The sequence below is a fragment of the Neofelis nebulosa genome, chromosome 7 (assembly GCF_028018385.1).
Source record: "Neofelis nebulosa isolate mNeoNeb1 chromosome 7, mNeoNeb1.pri, whole genome shotgun sequence".
In the NCBI taxonomy this organism is placed as follows: Eukaryota; Metazoa; Chordata; class Mammalia; order Carnivora; family Felidae; genus Neofelis; species Neofelis nebulosa.
Window position 1 is genome coordinate 143,149,273 of NC_080788.1, and position 13,370 is coordinate 143,162,642.

General features: G+C 49.5%; 1 protein-coding gene across 5 annotated transcripts in view; it reads left to right on the forward strand.

The window, feature by feature from the left end:
• The window catches only part of EML1 (EMAP like 1), a 188,796-nt gene that overhangs the window by 58,375 nt on the left and 117,051 nt on the right, over nt 1–13,370 (forward strand). The window contains exon 1 of one of the 5 annotated variants that reach the window (XM_058740264.1): nt 766–960. The exons of the other annotated variants lie outside the window; for them this stretch is intronic. The gene's annotated coding sequence lies outside the window, so the exon portion shown is untranslated. Of the gene's footprint in view, nt 1–765; nt 961–13,370 lie in introns of those variants that run through there. 5 annotated transcript variants of the gene reach the window in all.

Genomic DNA, 13,370 nt, shown 5'->3' on the forward strand with positions numbered 1-13,370 from the left:
CTATGATGATTCGATTAAAGCACTTGATCGTAGCAACACTGTTTCCCCAAGAACTAAATTAAACGTGTGGGTATTTCATTAGCTGCCTTCAAAAACAGACTTTTTTTTTCTTTTTAAATTAGAGATTTACACGACAATGGCCAGGCTACAACAGTGTCATAGATGAACTCCTCCGTTTTCGTATGTTGCTGAAGCTTCCAGCTTTTGATGGTGACAGGAGCTGAAAAGTCATAGTTCCATATTAGCTTCAGAAAATCCAGGCCATCCCTCTTCGTTGGGGGACGGTCACAGTTTGCATCCTGCTGGCAAGATAAATATGTAAACGAGCGGGAAAAGAAAGCTTTGTTGGGGCGCCTGGGTGGCGCAGTCGGTGAAGCGTCCGACTTCAGCCAGGTCACGATCTCGCGGTCCGTGAGTTCGAGCCCCGCGTCAGGCTCTGGGCTGATGGCTCGGAGCCTGGAGCCTGTTTCCGAGTCTGTGTCTCCCTCTCTCTCTGCCCCTCCCCCGTTCATGCTCTGTCTCTCTCTGTCCCAAAAAAAAAAACAAAAAAAAAAAAACGTTGAAAAAAAAAAAAGAAAGCTTTGTTCGAATGAATGAAATTTCCGTCTTCCTCTGATCTGTTTTTCCTTGCTGTGCCCCCTAATTTGCAGCGGATACTACGTGTAAAGCCAGGCGATGTGTAGTTCATTCTCTTCTTTCAGATATTGGTACCCTGACTTTAGGAGAAAACTTGGGCAGTGTTTTTTGTGTGTGTGTGTTTTTGTTTTTCTCTCTCTTTTCTTTTCTCCCAAGTACTTAGAACTCTTGTCAAACGAGCTAGAAACCGCAGACTTCTTTTACTGCTCTGGGAAAAACCGCACCAGTTGAAAAGTGAAGAAAAGTTATTGATAAGCCAGTTTAGGATTTGGGAAATACTTAACCGTTCTCTACTCCCTGGCTTCCCCAAAGCCTCCCGTTGAGGTAAGTGGTGTTACCTCCCTCTCTGGCACAGGAGGAAACTGAGGCTCAAAGAGATTTGGTGACTTTATGAAGCCACACGACTCGAAAGGCTTGGTTCTGAATCTTTTTTTGTTTCACTAGCAGCTTTACTGAGATATGACTGACGTACCTTTGAAAGTATACAATGAAGTGCCTTTTCACGTAGTCACAGAATTGTGCCCGCTTCACCGGTATCTGATTTTAGAACATGTTCATCAGCCCAGAAAGAAACCCCCTTGTCACTTGTCCCCCCCCTTGCCCGAGACCCTGATGACCACTAATCTGCTTACTGTCTCTGTTGATTCTGAATGTTCTAATGTAAACGGAATCATCCCGACATTCGACCTTTTGTGTCGGGCTTCTCTCACTAAGCATCGTGTTTTAAGGTTTGTCCAAGGTGGTGGGATGTGCCAGTTCTTGGTTCCTTTTTATGGCTGAATAATATTCCATTTTATGGATGTACCGCGTTTTGGGGATCCATTGTCCGGCTGATGGGGTTTGGGGCTGTTTCCACTTTCTGACTATTACAGAGAACGATGCTCTGAATGTTCGTATACAGGCGTTTGTGTAGACCTGTGTTTTCACTTCTCTGGGGCAGATGCCCAGAAGCAGAACTGCTGGGTCGTATGGGAGCTCTGGCTTTAATATTTTTAAGGAACCAATCTGAATCTTTTGACGTCGAAACTATCTACCTCTTTTTACATTGCACCTTGCCGATGAGAGAGGAGCAGAACTGGAGGAAAGAGGGAAGTGGGAGCAAAGAATAAAATGTTGCTATTTCATTGAGTCACTTTGGATACTTTCCATCAGTTGGGGCTCACCAGGAAGCATTGTGCACACCCTTGCTGAGAGGCCATGGGTTGGAAGATCTCAGCCTTTGAGGGGACCTAACAGGTTACTTCATCTTGTGGTTGACCTTCTTAAGCCTTTGACCTGCTTCTTCAAAGCACAGCTCACCCAGGAACCCAAATGGAAAGCAGATGAACACAGAGCTGCTTCCGCCGAGGTGGCACGAGTATAGCACCCTGGCCCTCCTCGCCTGCCCCCTACCCTTACCCTGGTCCGGTGCACCCCTCCCTCCAGGGCTTGAAATCTTGGTTGGATGGGAGGATGCTTCAGAAGGTATATAGCTACTGTTTGAGCCGTTCCAAGGGACTGGAAACTCCTCTCTCTCCATGCAGTCCATTCCTTCTTTGGACAGTTCAGGCTGCCGGTTCCTATGTACGCTCAAAATTTGGCCCAAGTTCTGCATCTTGGATCCACAGAGAATAGGTTTAATCTCTTTTCCATACGCTAGGTTGTCACATGTTTGAAAACAATTGTGGCTGCTCTTTCTGAAGTCTTCTTCTAGCTAAACATTACCATCGGGAAAAAAGATATGCCTCATAAGATACAATTTTAATCATTTTGGATTGCCTGATCTACATGTGTTTCCTTTCGTCTGTATGTCTTTTAAAATTGGACATAACTGAATGTGGTATTCTAGACATGGTTTTTAAGCAGAGCAGAATAGAGTAGGATACTTCACCTCCCTTATTCTAAAGTTTATACTTCTTGTAATGCAGCCTAAGATAATAGCTCTTTTGCTTTGTACTTCTTACTGATCTTCACCTAAAATTCTTGTCTGTTTTATATGTGTGATGGGTAAGCTCTTTCTTTTCTTGCTTTTACCTTTCCTTTTTGAGGGTGAGTTTCCTCTAGCATGCAAAGCCCTATCAAGTTACAACACCGTTGTAATCTGGGGTGTGATGCTGTAAATAATCCTGGTGCTCAAAAAAGATATTTCAGCGTTATCATAATATGGAAGTTGGTCATTGCCTTAAAGGGTTATGATTCTGGATAGTAGCCTTGTCTCTGTCTTCCCTTGGAAGGTGTCATGAGAGACTATCAAATTCCTTCTGAAGCCGGTACATAGTTTAACTACTGGTTCCCTGATCTTCTTCTCCTACAGGTGTTACTTTTTTTGTTTTAAGTTTATTTATTTATTTATTTATTTTTAATTAAAAAAAAAATTTTTTTTTAACGTTTATTTATTTTTGAGACAGAGAGAGACAGAGCATGAACGGGGGGGGGGGGGCAGAGAGAGAGGGAGACACAGAATCGGAAACAGGCTCCAGGCTCTGAGCTGTCAGCACAGAGCCTGACGCGGGGCTCGAACTCACGGACTGTGAGATCATGACCTGAGCCGAAGTCGGACGCTTAACTGACCAAGCCACCCAGGCGCCCCTTAAGTTTATTTATTTTGAGAGAGAGAGAGCGAGCGCAAGGAGGGGATGGGCAGCAAGAGAGGGAGAGTCCCAAGCAGGCTCTGCACTGTCAGCACAGAGCCCAGTGTGAGGCTGGAACTCAGGAAACTGAGGTCACGACCTGAGCCAAAATCAAGAGTCGGATGCTCAACCGACTGAGCCACCCAGGCACCCCCGGTGTTACTTTTTAATAACCGTGGCGGGTCAAGTCAATGGTACCTGCGACTTCCAGACGTGTTGTGAAATCACCATTATTAGTCTTTTGAGCTACTGCTGTTTATATTTTCTAGTTTTGAAACAGAAAATCTTTTTAATTTCTAAGGATTTATATTTTGAAAATTAAGAATAATTTGTTTAAAATCTTGAACATCTTTAAAAAAAATTTTTTTAATGTTTATTTTTGAGACAGAACAAGCGGGGAAGGGAGGGGCAGAGAAAGAGGGAGACAGAGAATCCCAAGCAGGCTCTGCAGTTGTCAGCGCTGAGCCTGATGTGGGGCTCGAACCCACGAACCATGAGATCATGACCTGAGCCACAACCGAGTCAGACGCTTAACCGACTGAGCCACCCAGGCGCCCCAAGAATTTCTTATTGGTACATTTGGTTCTCCACCCGGCAAGGAATTTATTTTATAGCCAAACCACAAGCATTTATGACATTATAAACAAACCCAAGCGTTTTGGTGGAAAATGCACAAAACTGTGCTTAAAAAGTAACTGTTAGTTGGTTATTGCTAATTTCTGAGAGAGTGTGAGCCTTTTTATATATCCTCTTAAAAAATAAACACTTTAGTTGGGTGGAAGGTAGATAAGGAAAGAGGAGTAACGTCTTTGTTGGTAGTGTTGTAATCAGGTCAGGCCGTAAGACTAGTAACGTGAAAAACTTAATCACAGCGGCATTAAAAACCGTACATTAAAGCGTTGATTTTATTAGTAAGGACTTTAAATCGATGGTATTTGGTACTACTTATAAAAATCTGTTTCAGGAAAAAAATCTTTAAGCTTATTTTGAGAGAGAGCGCGTGCTCGCACGCACGTGAGCGGGGGAGGGCCAGAGAGCGAAAATCCCAAGCAGGCCCCACACTGTCGGCACAGAGCCTGACACTGGGCTTGAACCCACGAACCTCGAGATCGTGACCTAAGCCGAAGTCAAGAGCCAGGTGCTTAACTGAGCCACCCAGGCGCCCCGCTTTTGGAAAAAAAATTTTTCTTCTTCATCTTTAAAGTCCTAGCTTATTAATAGGGGGTTTCTAGTATTAGCAAAATGTTTTAAATGCCAGCAGAAACATCGGTAATCAAAAAAAGTGTGCTGTAAACTCGCAATGCTATGGAACTGTCAGTCTAGCATCCTACCCCCAGAAGCCTCATGCTTTTCTCACTAGATGTTTGACACATAGATTTAATATTCTGCTGGAAGCAGCAAGTGGGCTTGAATGCGGTCCGGGACTGGGGGTGTCCTGGGGTGCACACAGGAACACGTGCACATCCTCTTTGGTTTTACTTTAAAGAAATAGCTCTTTGCAAGAGTTTCTCTTTCTTTAAAGAACTAATTTCTAAAAGAAGAGTTAGGGAGACATACTTCCAATTTTGTTTCCTCTAAAGCTGTATCCTTGTTGGAAAATACTCTTGGTGTGGAAAGCCACCTTTTTGCAGAATACTTAGTTGTGTCTTAAATTGCAATATTTATTCTGCCAGCTGTCTGGGAAAGAACTGAACTCTCCGGGCTTAATAAACTACCCTAGATTTCCCTAATAATCATCCTGGACTTCTCTCTCCCCCGTTCTCCAGTCTCATTCGGCGTCATGGATTCTGCTGATCATCCATCCATCCCCGCCGCTCCGTTCAGAAGCTCGTCGTTCTCAGCGGGGTTTTTGTTTGTGTTTTTGAATGGCAGCCCCAAGGGGGTGCCTGGGTGGCTCGGTTGGTGAAGCATCCGACTTCGGCTCAGGTCATGATCTCGCGGTCTGTGAGTTTGAGCCCCACATCGGGCTCTGCAATATCAGCGTGGAGCCCACTTCGGACCCTCTCTCTCTCTCTCTCTCTCTCTCTCTCTCTCTCTCTCTCTTTCTCTCTCTGTCTCTCTCTGCCCCTTCCTGCTGGTTCTCTCCCTCTCTCTCTTTCTCTCTCAAAAATAAATAGATTAGAAAAAAATGGCAGCCCCAAACTTGTCTTTCTGCCAGTCTCAGCCCCCTTCAAGGTGTTCCAAGGTGCACATTGTCAACGTGTTGCTCATCAGGAGCTAGACATTCAGTGCTGCCTTCACAGTGAGTTACTTAATGACCCCAGGGATAGAAGGTGCTAGGAAGTCTAAGGAACCTCGTAGAGGGTTGCAGGGCCTTGGACTCGGGGCATGAGTATTGGCGTCTCCTAAGGAAGGCCTGTGTGAGTTCTTCTTTCCAGGATGAGTGGAAGTCAGACACTGCAAGGGGGTGGGGGGAGTGGGCAGGGTGGGGGGGAGAAGAGCCCTCCAGACCAGGGCGAGGGATTAGGAAGTGGAGAGTGGAAGGTCCTTTTGGAAACTGAAAGGTCTCCTACGGGGAAAGAAAAAGGAGCAGAGTGGCTTGAGATGAAGGAGGGAGGGTCCAGTGGGGCTTCTCGGCCACACTGAGGGGTTTCATCTTCTTCTGAGGAGCAGAGAGAACGTGGCAGAGAATTTTGAGGCAAGGGAGTGACGTGGTCAGAGCCTCAGGGAGTTTTGAAAGGGGGCTCCCCCTGCAATGTGGAGGGTAGGCTAGAAGCAGAGGGGGAGGGGGCCGGAGTCCACTGCGTGAAGCCAGGGGATTGTGGTGCTGATTTCCACTCGAGGGGCACTTAGGGCCACCTCACCAGGACGTGCATCATCGGGGTCAGGGAGAAGAGGGAGCCAGGGATGACACCGAGACTCTGGCTCATCTGAGCGCCATTTGCAGAGCTAGAAGGAGCTAGAAGGATGGGCAGGCAGATGACGGTGTGGCTTGCGGGTGTGAGGGACTGTGGGCCATACAGGCTGAAGGGCTGCGTGGGCTGTGGGCTGTGGGCGCGGAGCTGGGGAGGCGTCCGGAATAGGGATACAAAATTCGAGAGCCATCAGTACATAGCAGCTGAAACCACGGTAGAGATGAGCTCACCTAGGGAAGAATTTGACACTTGGAATGCTCTTTCTGGAAGACAGACCTGATCACAACAGCCTCCTGATTGAAAGTCTTTGGTGCCCCCCTCCCTCCCCGGGCACCCAAGGCCCTTAGCGGGGGCTGCTGGCTGAGCCAGCTCCTTCTGCCCCCCCCCACCTGCCTGAGTCTGGTGAGGCCTTTCCCCGGTGGCCACGTGGTCATCTAGTCCATAAATCTCTGTTACCACGATTATCCCAGAGGCCCGTCACTGTGGCTTATTTTCACGTGTCATTAGGCTGTCACTGCCTTCTGGGCAGAGTCTCTTGGTGATCATCTCGGTAGCTGTGTTTCAGCAATGCCCTCCTGGTCCCTAACGGCTCTCCTGGTCAACGCTGGTTAAGTGGGATCAGGGACCACCGTCCTGGCCCCATCGCACCTCCTCAGACACACGCACGGGCAAAGTGTCTCACGTGTAACAGGTGTACCCTAAGTCGTGGTTGGAGAAAGCTGTCAGGCCACTTCTCTGTTTGCTTGAAATAAAGTCTGTGTTGATGTGTTCTTTATCGCATGTGTATATAGATGACCACGTGGCCACCGGGGAAAGGCCTCGCCAGACTCAGGCAGGTGGGGGGGGGGGGGGGCGGAAGGAGCTGGCTCAGCCAGCAGCCCCCCTAAAGGCCTTGGGTGCCCGGGGAGGGAGGGGGGCACCAAAGACTTTCAATTAAGAGGCTGTTATGCAGTGTGGGTGTATGACATCGTGTGACACCCAACTCTTCCCCTCATCAAAGAACGAGCGGACTGAGGGATTCAGAAGACCAGGCATTTCAGGCGAGGGACCTTGTCGGCAAAAGGCCAGACACGCCACTGGCCCGGTGGCGTCCCACTCGTCTGCACAAACATCACAGAATGCCGCTAGCTGGACGCCGGCTCTTGAATCCATAAGGAGAAACATTTGTCAAGAGCCCTTTGCGGTGCAGCGGGCTCCAAACACATTATTTTCAGCCAAAGTAATTGCCACAACGAGGTAGTTCTTGGCACAACCAGCATTTTTTTTTTTTTTTTAATTTTTTTTTTTTCAACATTTTTTATTTATTTTTGGGACAGAGAGAGACAGAGCATGAACGGGGGAGGGGCAGAGAGAGAGGGAGACACAGAATCCGAAACAGGCTCCAGGCTCCGAGCCATCAGCCCAGAGCCTGACGCGGGGCTCGAACTCACAGACCGCGAGATCGTGACCTGGCTGAAGTCGGACGCTCAACTGACGGCGCCACCCAGGCGCCCCATAACCAGCATTTTTTAACATTACACGCGATTTGGCTCTTAAATCAGCGCCCCCCCCCCCAAGTTGTTTTATGTAACGAGAATTTCACCATTCCTAGAAAAATACGCTCCAGTCGAGAAACCAGTGGGTGGACTTCGGACTTGCTTCTGCTAGAGCGTCCTTCCACATCTTAGCCGGAGTTACGGTGCCATCAACAGCTGTAGATCCTAGGAGGCCAACTGAGGGAGGAGCCTTCGTCCGCTGGGGCGTCACTCGCGGCGCTTAGCTGTTCTGGGCGAAAGCCGCGCAGACTGCTCCTCGGGGACCGCGTGGGAGCTCTAATACAGATAATCATTCGTTAGCGTGGCTCCACCAAATTAGTCCTTTAGAAAGTAATTAAGCAGGACTGCCCACACACCAGTGCTCCCAAAGACTGAGATCTGGCTCCGTGTGTGATCTCTGCCTCCCTTGAAAATGGTCTTGTGCTGAGTCGCTGTAATTTAATTAGATACAAATACGTGTTCATACCGCATCTTGTACATAATTATGACGCTCTCACCACACGCTTGTCGTTCCCAGACCGGACCTTGTGCTCTGGGAGGTGGGGCCGGGGCCCCTGCGTCTCTGGCTGCCCGTGTAGGCCCCGCTGTGCTGTGTAGACCGTGGGGGGAGGGGAAGGGAAGCTCTCGGCAGGCAGCAGCAGGCGGCTCGGGCCTGAGCGCTTTGCAAGTGCCCCCTTTATACTCGCCGTACCCCTTTGACGTGGTGCCCGTGATGATCCCCGTTTTGACAGGCCAGGCAGCAGAGGCCCCGAAGTTTGGGTGACTTTCTCAAGGTCCCCCAGGGATGCCCTTGGGTGGCTCAGTTGGTTAAGCAACTGATTCTTGATTTTGGACCAGGTCATGATGTCACAGTTTGTGAGTTCGAGTCCTGCCTCAGGCTCTGCGCTGCCGGTGAAGAACCTGCTGGGGATTCTCTGTCTTCCTCTCTCTGCCCCTTTCCTTCTCCTGCTTGTGCACTTACTCTCTCTCTTGCTCTCAAAGGAAATAAATAAACTTAAATTAAAAAAAAAAAAAAAAAGGTCCCCCTGGCTGACACTTTTCAGAGCTGGGATTTGAACCCAGGCACTCAACACAGCGTTGCCGAGTGCCCAGTTACACTTGATGCATAGTGATGGGAACCATCATGGACACAGAGGGGGCTTAGGAGACGGGTTCATTGTGTGCCTTGCATGCCACGTACTGGCTCAGACCTGCGTGCCCTTCCCTGGCTCGTGGTGGGGTCTCCGGACATGTTTCCTTGTCTTCACCCCCGTTTCCCTTCCCATCGCCCTGCTTCACTTTCTGAGACAGAAATCCCATTTATCTCTGAGTGTCTCAAAGTCCCACGAAAGTTCCCCCATAGCTTGGAGGACAGGCCCAAATCTGGAACCGCCTCCCACCTGCCTCCCTGGCCCCCGGGGGCCGCCTCCTCCCCTCCCCCCCAGCACCCTTGGATTCTGAAAAAGTCCAGACGTGCTTGACATGCATCCTCACAGGCTGCGGCCCTGCCTTCCACGACCTTCTTCACCCGACTGCCTCTCACGTCCTTTAGAACCCAGCTCCCTGCCCGGGGAGGCCTGCCCAGCTCAGAGCTGCCTGAGGCCAGTTCACGTGGTGCCCCCAGGCCTCCGGTCTGAGTCTCGGTGCACTCCAGACCAGCAGCTTCTTTTTTAGAGGTTGCTGTTACACATTCGGCACAATCCACTGACCCGAGGGCCCACACCGCGGGCCTTGACCCAAGAGTGGGTCATTTCAGGCTGGTAACTGCCTACTTAGGAAGTTTTAACCGTCTTCCTGAGTAGCCCCTGCGGCTCAGGGGCACTAATCACTCTCCCACTGCTGTGTAGCCGTCACCACTGCCCATCCCCAGGACGCTGTCATCCTGCAGAACTGAAACTCCGTGAAACTCAAACTCCCGAGCCCCGCCCCCAGCCCCTGGTGCCACTCCCCCCCCCCCCCATTCACTTTCTGTCTCTGTGAGTTTGACTACCCTACAGATAAGTGGAATCCTGCCGGATTTGACCTTTTGTAACTGGCTTATTTCACTTGCTGAACCTTTTTAAAACTATTGTTTCATGAAGTTCTAGAATCCCAAACTGAACAACGTCTAACTAAGGGTTCAAAGCTGGGCTTAAAAAAAAAATGGGATTATTACCTCGGAAGTTCAAGGCTGTCAGAGCCCTTGCTGGGTGTCACCTGATCTCCCCGGCATGGGATCTAGCAGCTCTCCTGTCTGTGTCAAGTCTAAGCTTCTTATCTCTGGAATCCGTGTAATAAAAAGTGTGTTCTTGTCCGGAGCTAGCATCAGTACAAGGCCAGGCTCCAGAAGGGCGGTGCAGAATTCGGGAAACAGGGCTCAGACTCTGAGCTGTCCTGTAAAGCCATCGAACAGCCACAGAGGCCCCTCTGACACGCAGAGAATGGTGACAAGTGTCTAAGCTCTCTTAGGGATGGGGGAGGTGGGAAAAAATGTTAGAGCAGTTTAGAAAAATGATGAGGGGCATATGTTTGCTACAGAAATTCCGTGACATATGCCTTCTGATCACCAATAGCATGCATTCTCTCGCAACTAGCTAAGAATCTAAGAAAGGAAACAGCAGATGTGAGACCCACGATCTAGGAAGGATTTGGGCGGGAGTCTTGGAATATCTCTTGAGTTTTTTCTTTTTTAGAGATTGCTGTTACACATTTGGCACAGTCCATTGACATGAATGTCTGGTTGAGCATCTCATTTGCAGGACTGTTTAAAAAGATAAGCAAGCATAGGCTGCCTGTGTGTAAAGTGGACCATTAGCTCTTGCAAATTAGCGCCAACGATCACGTACATCTCTTTTGAGACCCTCGGTAGCCTATCAACAAATCACTTTTCCCAGGGTCCAGAGCGTGGGCTTTGGAGACGGACAGGTCTGGGTTGGAACTTCAGAGGAGCACGTTGCAGCACCCCGGTGCCCCTAGCAGCCTGCCAGCACAGAGAACGGGATGGAAGCGTGGAGGGAGGGTCTGGAGGGCAGGCGCCAGAGGTCCTGCAGCATGGTCTAGAATGGAGAGGTTGATGCTGAGTGGTGAGTGTTGCTGTCCTGTTCTCTTGATGGTTGCAACAATGTTGATCTATCTTGGTTCCTGATGCTAAGCAGGCGCCCCATCAATGTTGGATTTGGGGTCTTAGCACATCCCTCTACCTACCACGTGCGTTCCTCCAGGATGCCGAGAATTGCCACGGCTCAGTAGTCAAGCCTTGTCGACCCTCATCCCCTCCTGTTTCCATGCTGAAATACAGCTCATCCCGGGCCCGGCCGAGACGGTCTCCTTCCGCCTTCCTTCAACTTTCCTCTGCATTTTCAGATTACGATACGTGCACCTCTGAGTGGCGCTTGGTTCACTCCATCTTGCATTGTGGCCGCCTCCGGTGTGGTCTTTGTTTCTACCACCAGCTCGTGAGATCCTTTAGGGCAGGGTCCCTGCGTTGTCTGTTTATTTTGCTTCCTTCCTTTGTTGTGCAGGGTGCCTCACACATAGGGTAGGCTCAGTAAACGCTGCTGAATGAAAACTCAATAGTAAAATTTTACAAAGGGCCTCGCTATCTTTACATTATCGTGAAAGGCAAAGGGAGAACCTCCTGATGCTGAAAAGCTTTCCAGTAATACCAAAAAACCCTTCTTCGTTGTTCACAGTAGTGAAATAACTCAGTCGTGTGTAGCAAAGCCCCTGAATGATGGCAATCAGCGTGCAAACTTCCAACACGCATGGGTGACACATATCGGTGCACCTGGTTGGTGAAGCACTAGACCTGTGAATAAAACTGCATACGTGTGCAAATTTGAGTTTGTTTCTTTACCCGGTTGTTATTCACCGTGGCCTCTATACAGCGTCCAACCACCGGAGTCTGTTCCCACACCGGAGGGATTTATGGAGAGATGGTGCGCTGTGGACTAAGGGGTTTTTCAAGGGTCATCGCGAGGCGATCTTCATCTCATTGACCGACCCGAAAGCGTAGCCCCGGTGTGAAACAGTCCCTGCTCTAGGGTAGAGTGCGTCAGATCTGTGTCTCGGTGAATACAGTCACACTCTAAGGTGAGTAAGACAGTATCACACTCATTTCAGAGAGGATCAGGTAGACGGAGGGATGCTGGGGAGACTCACCGCGGCCACGCAGGCAAGTCTCCCACAAAACCCAGGGCTCTCTGAACCCTGCCGCACTGCCTTCCGTTCATTGTCTCCGTGTTAGCATCTGCGTCCAGCTGGTCGTGTACCTCTTTAAGAGTGCTTAACTGAAAAAAGAAGACAAGACCTAGATAATTGCACCTTTTATTCTGCAAGTTTTGATGTTTTCCTGGATCTTGGAAATTATTTATAGATACACTCTGCTTTAAGAAAACCTGACATTTAGAAATCCGGATGTATAAAACATAAGGCATTGTGAGATTATTTACAGGATTCTATCTCAGTTTCTTTTTAATTTTTGTTTTAAGTTTATTTTTGAGGGGAGGGGGCAGAGTGCGAGCGGGGGAGGGGCAGAGAGAGAGGGAGACACAGAATCCGAAACAGGCTCCAGGCTCCGAGCCGTCAGCACAGAGCCCGACGCGGGGCTTGAACTCACGGACCGCGAGATCGTGACCTGAGCCGAAGTCGGATGCTCAACCGACTGAGCCACCCAGGCGCCCCCGTGCATTTTCTTAAATGTGTGAATTTCCCTATCTTTTTAAATCCCATATCTACCAAATGTTGACCTTCACCGTCACATTTAGGTAAAGTACTATGCCTCTTTTTTTTTTTTTTTTTTAACTCCTGTTCCCCTGAAATCACAATCCAATGTTTCCTAAAGAGGTGGAGACACCACCAGTCTCACTGTAGCACATCCTTATGCGTGCAGTTTTCCGTTCTCACCCTGAGGTGTGTCGGGCGCTCGGCCGGGTGCCCGAGGGCCTAGGCTGGTGCTCTGTCTGTTGGCCAGCTTCTGACCCTCGCACAGTGCTGCCCTGAGATCCGGTAGCCCTGAGGGAGCAGAGGCCGCTAACTCAGCCCACATCCCTTATCTGGGACTTCAAAATCCGCAAGGCTCTGCACACCAGATCCTTTTTGGTAACTTGTTTGTTACTTAGACTTGGCCTGATCTGAAATCATTTGGCGAAGGGGGGAAAACAAACAAACAAACAAACAAACAAACAAAAAGACTACAACTCCTCTGAATTGGAGCATGTGGTTTTAATGGTTTATGTGTATTTCTTTTTGTGTGAGAGTTCTGCTTTTCTGTGCTTTTGAGCGTGTTTTTATGGGTGCTGCCCCAGGAGCCTCTGGGGATATTGGTTAATACATGTACCTGTTCCATGCTTCTGTTTCCAGGTCGGAATCTGAATTCAGAAGCGTATCAGGCACCAGGGGGTTGGGGGGGAGGGTTTGTGTGCCTGTGGGACCTGACGGCCAACCTGGCCCTGTGCACGGGGAGGTTGCTGCCGAGAGCACACGGCTGGGCTCCCTCCTGTCCTGCATCCGTGGACACTGGCCTGCTGCTTGGCCAACGTTCAGGGAAAAGCCTGGCTTGTAGGTGAATGGCGCCCCTGGAGGGAACCCTGAAGCCATGATACTGCAGCCACCTGTCACCAAGTCTTCTAGAGCCAGCCAGGTGCCTCCAGAGCCAGGCAGCCCGATGTGCCTAATGTGCTGACTTCTGTCCCGAGGAAGCAAAGTTCAGAGAGAGTCTCCTGACTTCACTATATTCCTCCCTCCCTCCCTCTGTCCCATCCACAGGAATCTGTGTG